The 6,589-nt window shown below is 36.7% G+C and overlaps 1 protein-coding gene across 4 annotated transcripts in view; it reads left to right on the top strand.

Annotated features, from left to right (window-relative positions):
• Positions 1 to 6,589, top strand: part of LOC128029021 (protocadherin Fat 3-like) — a 144,305-nt gene that overhangs the window by 63,106 nt on the left and 74,610 nt on the right. The window lies entirely within an intron of this gene.

The following is a 6,589-nucleotide window of genomic DNA, read 5'->3' on the forward strand; positions in this document are numbered from 1 at the left end:
CAAATGCTAAAATGACACTGTCAGCCACGTAAATGCTACACGGGCCATCATCATACACCTGTCCCTGCTGGTTTCACTCTGATTTCCCCGTCCATCTCTCGCAAAGGTTCAGTGTAAGGGTCGTGTAACCTGATGTGATTGGATGAAACCCTGCCTCGTTCCCCCTTATAACCTCACAAGGCTTTGACTCCTAAATATAGGTGGGCAATAACAGGGGGAAGTGGATGAGCGCACCCAAATGACAGACTCAATAAAGGCTTTCTCTGTGTTTTTGTCCTTTCATGTCTCCCTTTCTTTTCATTCTGTCTGTCTTTTCTTTTTCCGTCTCTGTTGCAAAGTGTGCGTAGGAGATTCTGAGATTTCTCCTCTGAAGTAACACAGAGCACAATGCGTCCTGCTTATGCAATGCATGTATTTGCCTGCTCTAAAAACATAGTGCTTAAGTGCAAGTACATTGCAGAGACGTCTGATAGCAGAAGCTGAATGGTTATCCATATGCAATATCTCAAAACCATTTTAAAAAGACAGAATTTGAAAGTATTTTAAGAATAAAAAATATGGTTAAAATGTTGTTTTGGCAGCAAATAATAGCCCTGCAAGGAATGTTGTTTGGCAAAAATTCCAAATGAAAATGCTTATTCACTGTAAAAATAAAAAAAAGGAGAGGAGAGGTTTCAAAATGTAAATGTTTTCAAAGTTGTAAATAAAACTACATTAAATTAAAAAAAATATATTTATTTATTTTTTACTTCAAAATGTCTTTTTTTTTTTTTTTATTCAATGTTAGCTACTGATTTGTGAAATTTTCTAATTTCTGAGTGATTTCTTTTTGGATGCAATTCTTGGAAATGAATGTGTGATATCTCAGATTCCTGGGATGTTGCTGATGCTGGCATTAACATGTCTCATATTTAGCTTTTAGTCCATACACTGTAAAACGCAGTGAGTATATATGTACTGTATGAGTGTGCATGAATGCACCGGCGCTCTCTTGAGAGTATGTCTTCCAGTCTGATGCCACTGTACAGAAACAACGTCTCACTACAGCTCCAAACCATCATGAAATCAACCAGAAAACATCTTAAGCAGTTTCCAGTTAAGCCTAATCTCAGTCTGTTTCTCCGTTAAAGGACTAATCAGTTGTAAAGTATTCTGTTCAAGCTCTAGATCTGTGTTTCTCTGTCCTACAGAAAACATAACAGCTGTGTTGATGTCTAATCATCAAAGTCGATCATTAGAATAGATGCTTCCCTCTAGTACCATAGTGACTCCACCAGCTGCCCCAGTTTCTTTTTTGATCAATGGTTCTCTATGGCAAGGTATTTTCTTCATATTGCAGTGAATTTGAGACCTTTATGGAGTTCAGAAATAGCTGCCAGTCATTCAAAGCACAGAAGATAGTGCTTCTCATTTGCTCAGAGCCAATGATGTGTGGCAGCAGTCGGTGCTTTTCTTTTAACGTTTTCCTTGTTCCACATCTTGGCCTTTCGTAAATCATTTAAAGAGGACACGTCATGAAAACTGAATTTTTTTCTTTCTCTTTTGAGTTCATTGAGTGATAATTTAATGTCTAAAGCTACTACGAAGCTCATCCACAGAACTAAGCTTTAAAAGCATGTCCTTCAGAAGTTCCTGATGTCAAATTAATATGACATATTAACATATATTTAAAGTTTACACGTGTATGTATTCTTTGTATGATAACTATTACTAATAGTTAAAGAGATTTGTATTTTTATTTAGCAATGGTACATTAACTTGATCAAAAGTAATAATAAGACTTATAAAATAACAAAAATGAATGGAATGAAGCAGCACAACTGTTTTCAACATTGATATTATTAAGAAATATGCAAATCAGCATATCAAAATGATTTCTGAAGGGCCATGTGACACTGAAGAATGGAGTAATGATGCTGAAAATGCAGCTTTGCAACAAAGGAATAAATTACACTTTAAAATATATTCAACATAGAAAACAGTCATTTTAAATTGAAATAATATTTCACAATTTTACTGCATTTTTGATCAAATAAATGAGTGATGGGTTAGTTTTTAAAAACATTTTTGTATACAAATGTGTGTATACAAATCAAGTACTATAGTAAAAAGACCATGTTTAAGGCTAAACTATGGTTGTAATAACATAAAGAGACCATAAATAAAAGACTAAAAAAAGTGTATTAGAGGCTTTAAGTGTCTCTAATTTTGAGGTTGTCAGTTTGACTTTGTGTCTTGAGTTTTGAGTTTCTGTCAGACTGTAGGCTGTTATGTAACTGTGATATTGTGTAATTGCGTTCTGTGGTTTAGTTTCCCAGGCCTCTGTGGTTGGCACATTGTCTTTGTGCGGTTTTCTCCAGATCTCTGCGGCTTTTTAGTGTGTTATGAGCTTGTGTTTAGGGAGATAGTAAAGTCTGCTCCCTGTCATCACTTTCTTAACACCTTCCTTTAAAACCACAGGGATATTTTGAAACCACTGAATCTGTGAATTTCCTTTTCTGTCGTACACACACACACACACAAAAGCTGCTCTACTCAGACAGTGAATGTGCCACCTACGCTTGTGTCTCACTCACAGACTTGCACACACAAGTGTCTAACACACACTGACAGATAACACCTTCTACACACACACACACACCATATACATCCTGCTAAAGTGTTAATTGGCTCATTTAAATGTGCTTTAAATAAAGGCTATGGATTTAGTGCATGTGTGTGTTTGCTGTTGCGTGTTTTTGATGGAAAGGCACTTTTGATGGTTTTGGGGCCTGTTATTCATACTTCGTTCAGGTTGCTAGGTTACGGCCTGGAAAAACGCTCCTGAATGAAGTGTGATGTCCCACTGAACACGCACACGCAGTATCACAATGACCTGTTTCTAGTCTCTACAAATGTATTTTGTAATTACACCGCTGAAATTACAATTGTTCTTTGCCCTTCTGGGTGCAATGTTAATGCACAATTGAATGCACGCATCTGAAAACTAAGCCAAAAATTTACATTCTGTCAACATTACACTTCCGTTCAGTGAGACATTTTTTAAGGTTTTTGAAAGAAGCCATTTATTCTCACCAAGGCTGCATTTATGTGATCAAAATACTAATATTGTGGAATATTGTTACAATATCTGTTTTCTATATGAATAGATTTTCAAATGTAATTTATTTCTGTGATCAAAGCTGGGGGTTTTTTTCAGCATGATCCATCATAAGTCATTCTGATATGCTGATTTGATGCTCAAGAAATATTTCTTATCATTATTAATGTTGAAAACAGTTGTGCTGCTTGATATCTTTGCAGAAACTTATACATGTTTATTTGTGAGGATAATTTGATTAATAGAATGTTCAAAAGAACAGTGTTTATTTGAAATAGAAACACTTATTACCATAGGCACTTCTGATCAGTTTAATGCAGAATGAATGTATTCATTTCTTTAAAAACAAATCTTACTGACCCCAAACTTTTGAATGATAGTATACTAACTATACAAACTTGTATGACTTCCTTTTTTTTTTTTTTTTTTGTGAAACAAAGATTTAGCCAGGCTGCTTTTTTTGTCAAACAGTGAAAGTAAATGGGGACTTGGCTTGTCAAGCTCCAAAAATAACCAAATATCTCTATAAAATGATTACATATGATTCACTTCACCACATTTTAACTCTTCTGAAGCCATACAGTAGCTTTGTATTTGAATTAAACAACAGTTTAGTACATTATTTTTTTTTAATCATGTCAAATTTCAATTTATGCATCTTGATGCATCACATTTACACACAGTGTGAGATCCACAGGAGGAATTCCTAAATTTGTGTGTTTCTCACACAGATTTATTTTATGACTTGAGAAGACTTGTAATAAAGTGCACAAGTTGTATGAACTAAATTTAGAGAGTATTTTTGTCACTATTAGATTCGACATCTCCAGTCCCCATACATTTTCAATGTATGGAAAACAGCAGCCAGGAAATTCTATTAAATATCTCCTTTGGTTAACATAGAAGAAAAGAAAGTCATAGGTGTTTGGAGCAAAATGAGAGTAAATAATTTTTCATTTTTGGATGAAATGTCAGAATTTATATTTCTGAGTGCTCTGTCTCTTTAAGAGGTGATTTCAAAACTAATGTATGAGTGTATCTGTGCAGGGAAACAGAGCTTTGACACACACAACACGTTTGTAATGCCAAATAATGCGTGTGCCATGTCTCGAAAGCACCAGGATCAATTATTAAACCTAAGATTAGTCAAAGATCAAAGATTGGAAGAGAGATTACATAAACATACAGAAACCCCTTCACATTTCCTCTCATCCTAAACACATCGCTCTTTCACCAGACTAATTTGTATTCTGTTCTTAATGAATCTATAAGAGGCCTGCATATGTAATGGGCCGGTCTATCTCACTTACTCTCCCTGAGTTACAGAAAGAGGATGCTGGGAAAGGCAGGATGTAGATAATTGGGCGCTCATTAATAATTGATCACTGAGATTATGCCAGTGAACAGCATTACTAACACACATATTTGCACACACACACACGTGCATGCCTCATGCCATCAGGCTGGCACCCTTTCATTGACTCCTATCGTTCTTATCTAGGTCAGACAGCAGGAACACAACAACCGACGGAAAAGCTTAATAATCTCCTCATTTCCACACGTTTATTTCACCTCAGTTTTTCTCTCTCTCTCTCTGCTTTTCCTGTCTGCTCGCTCAGCTCTTGCAGAAATATCAGCTTCCAACCAGGACTGTGTGTGACTGCTTAGCTGTAGACTGGGGAAAAAAGTTAGCTAAGTTTGACACAACCTCCCTTTTGGAAAGCAATTATTATGTGTGTATATATATGTTAATGGGTAATATAATATTAAAATGCCTTCTGGTATTATCAGTTTTATTATTTAAATGGTTGTCCCTGCATAATATATATATATTATATTATAAGACTCTTTTATTATGTTACTATTAATTAAAAAGTGTTTCCTAATTTTAAAATTCATTTGTAGTAATTATAATTAGCTATATATTAAACAAATACATGTCCTCTATTAGAAGTGTGTGTGTGTGTGTGTGTAATGTGGTTGAATGGTTGGTGGTAATAGTGTGAGATGACTCTGGTTTGTCAGGGCTGGACTTCCAATCTGTCTCTGATTGGCTAAAGTGAGTTTCTATTACCTCAGAGAATAGAATACACTCTCTCTCTCTCTTCATATCTCCTTTTTTTTTTCTCGATGTCTACTCTCATTTTGAGATTCCTCAGGCAGTTCTGCTGGTGTTCAGAATATATTACGTGTGCTCTTACAATGAACTAAAGGATTTGGTGAATCCTACAGGCTAACAGACTGAATTATTAATGCCTCACACACACAGTCACACACAAAAGCCCAGGCTGTTTTTCAATACAGTGAAAGCTGATCTGATTCCTTTACCTGATTCAAGTCTGATCCTAGTTTCCTTGCAGAACATTTACCATGGTAACAGTAGTTTCTGGCAAAACACTGAGGTGTGTAAAAGTGTACCGAAATTATATATATATTATATAATAATTATATATATATATTAGGGGTGTAACGGTTCACAAAATTCACGGTTCGGTTCGATACGATACACTGATGTCACGGTTCGGTTCGGTTCGGTTCGATACGTTTTAGATACAGCAAAATGTAAAAACATCTCAACTTTTCAGAATGCCGCAAGCGCACCGCGGGTCATGTGACAAGAACCAACCAATCAGCTTCATCCTTTCCCGTAACAACGTTGAGAGCTCAGCCAAGATGAAGGAACAGCTGATCATAGTTGTATATGGATTGCAATTTTGAAATAAATTCAGTAGCAGAGCTACTGCAAGCGATTTTTAGAGCTGCAAATCCATTTATCCTTCGCTGAAATTTCCGCGTCTCATGGAGAGAGCACGTCATTGTTGCTTAGCAAAGACAGACGCCTCATGAGCGCTTCTGCCCGAGCGCTTTGGAAAGGAGGAGAAAGACGCGCTTAGCGTTTTCCATGCGTTTTTAGGCACGATATGTGAACGGCCCCTAAGGCGCTCGCTCACTCAGCACGCGCTGAAGGCTCGTTGCAAAATGTCTAATGCATTTAACAGACCAGAAATATAAGATCCTAAAATAACCAACAGGTCTGGTGTTTGGGTTGGATTCCCTGTAAGCTATAGTGTCTAAATGCTGCAGGGATAGTTTGCTGCGTGCATGTTTCTCCTTTTTTTCGTCTTTTCCCAGATAGTACTGACGCATATATCCCAGATATTCCCGCTGTTTTTTTTTTTTTTTTTTTTTGTAATCCCGCTGGTGTACCCTGTCATGTTGCAGATGCGACATACCGTTGTTTATTTATCCACCACTCTCTTGCCATCACCATTATAGCTTAAAGGGAATCCAAAGTGCACCCAAACACCAGACCTGTTGGTTATTGGAGGATCTTCTCATTTCTAGTCTGTTAAACGCATTGGCTATTTTGCAACGAGCCTTCAGCGCGTACTGAGTGAGCGAGCACCTGCTGAGTAGCCTAACATAAACATATAAGATGGTGTTTTTTTCTTCTTCGGGAGTGTCAGGGGCGTTGCCTGTTACGTTGTT

Source organism: Carassius gibelio, chromosome A15 (genome assembly GCF_023724105.1).
Source record: "Carassius gibelio isolate Cgi1373 ecotype wild population from Czech Republic chromosome A15, carGib1.2-hapl.c, whole genome shotgun sequence".
NCBI lineage: Eukaryota > Metazoa > Chordata > Actinopteri > Cypriniformes > Cyprinidae > Carassius > Carassius gibelio.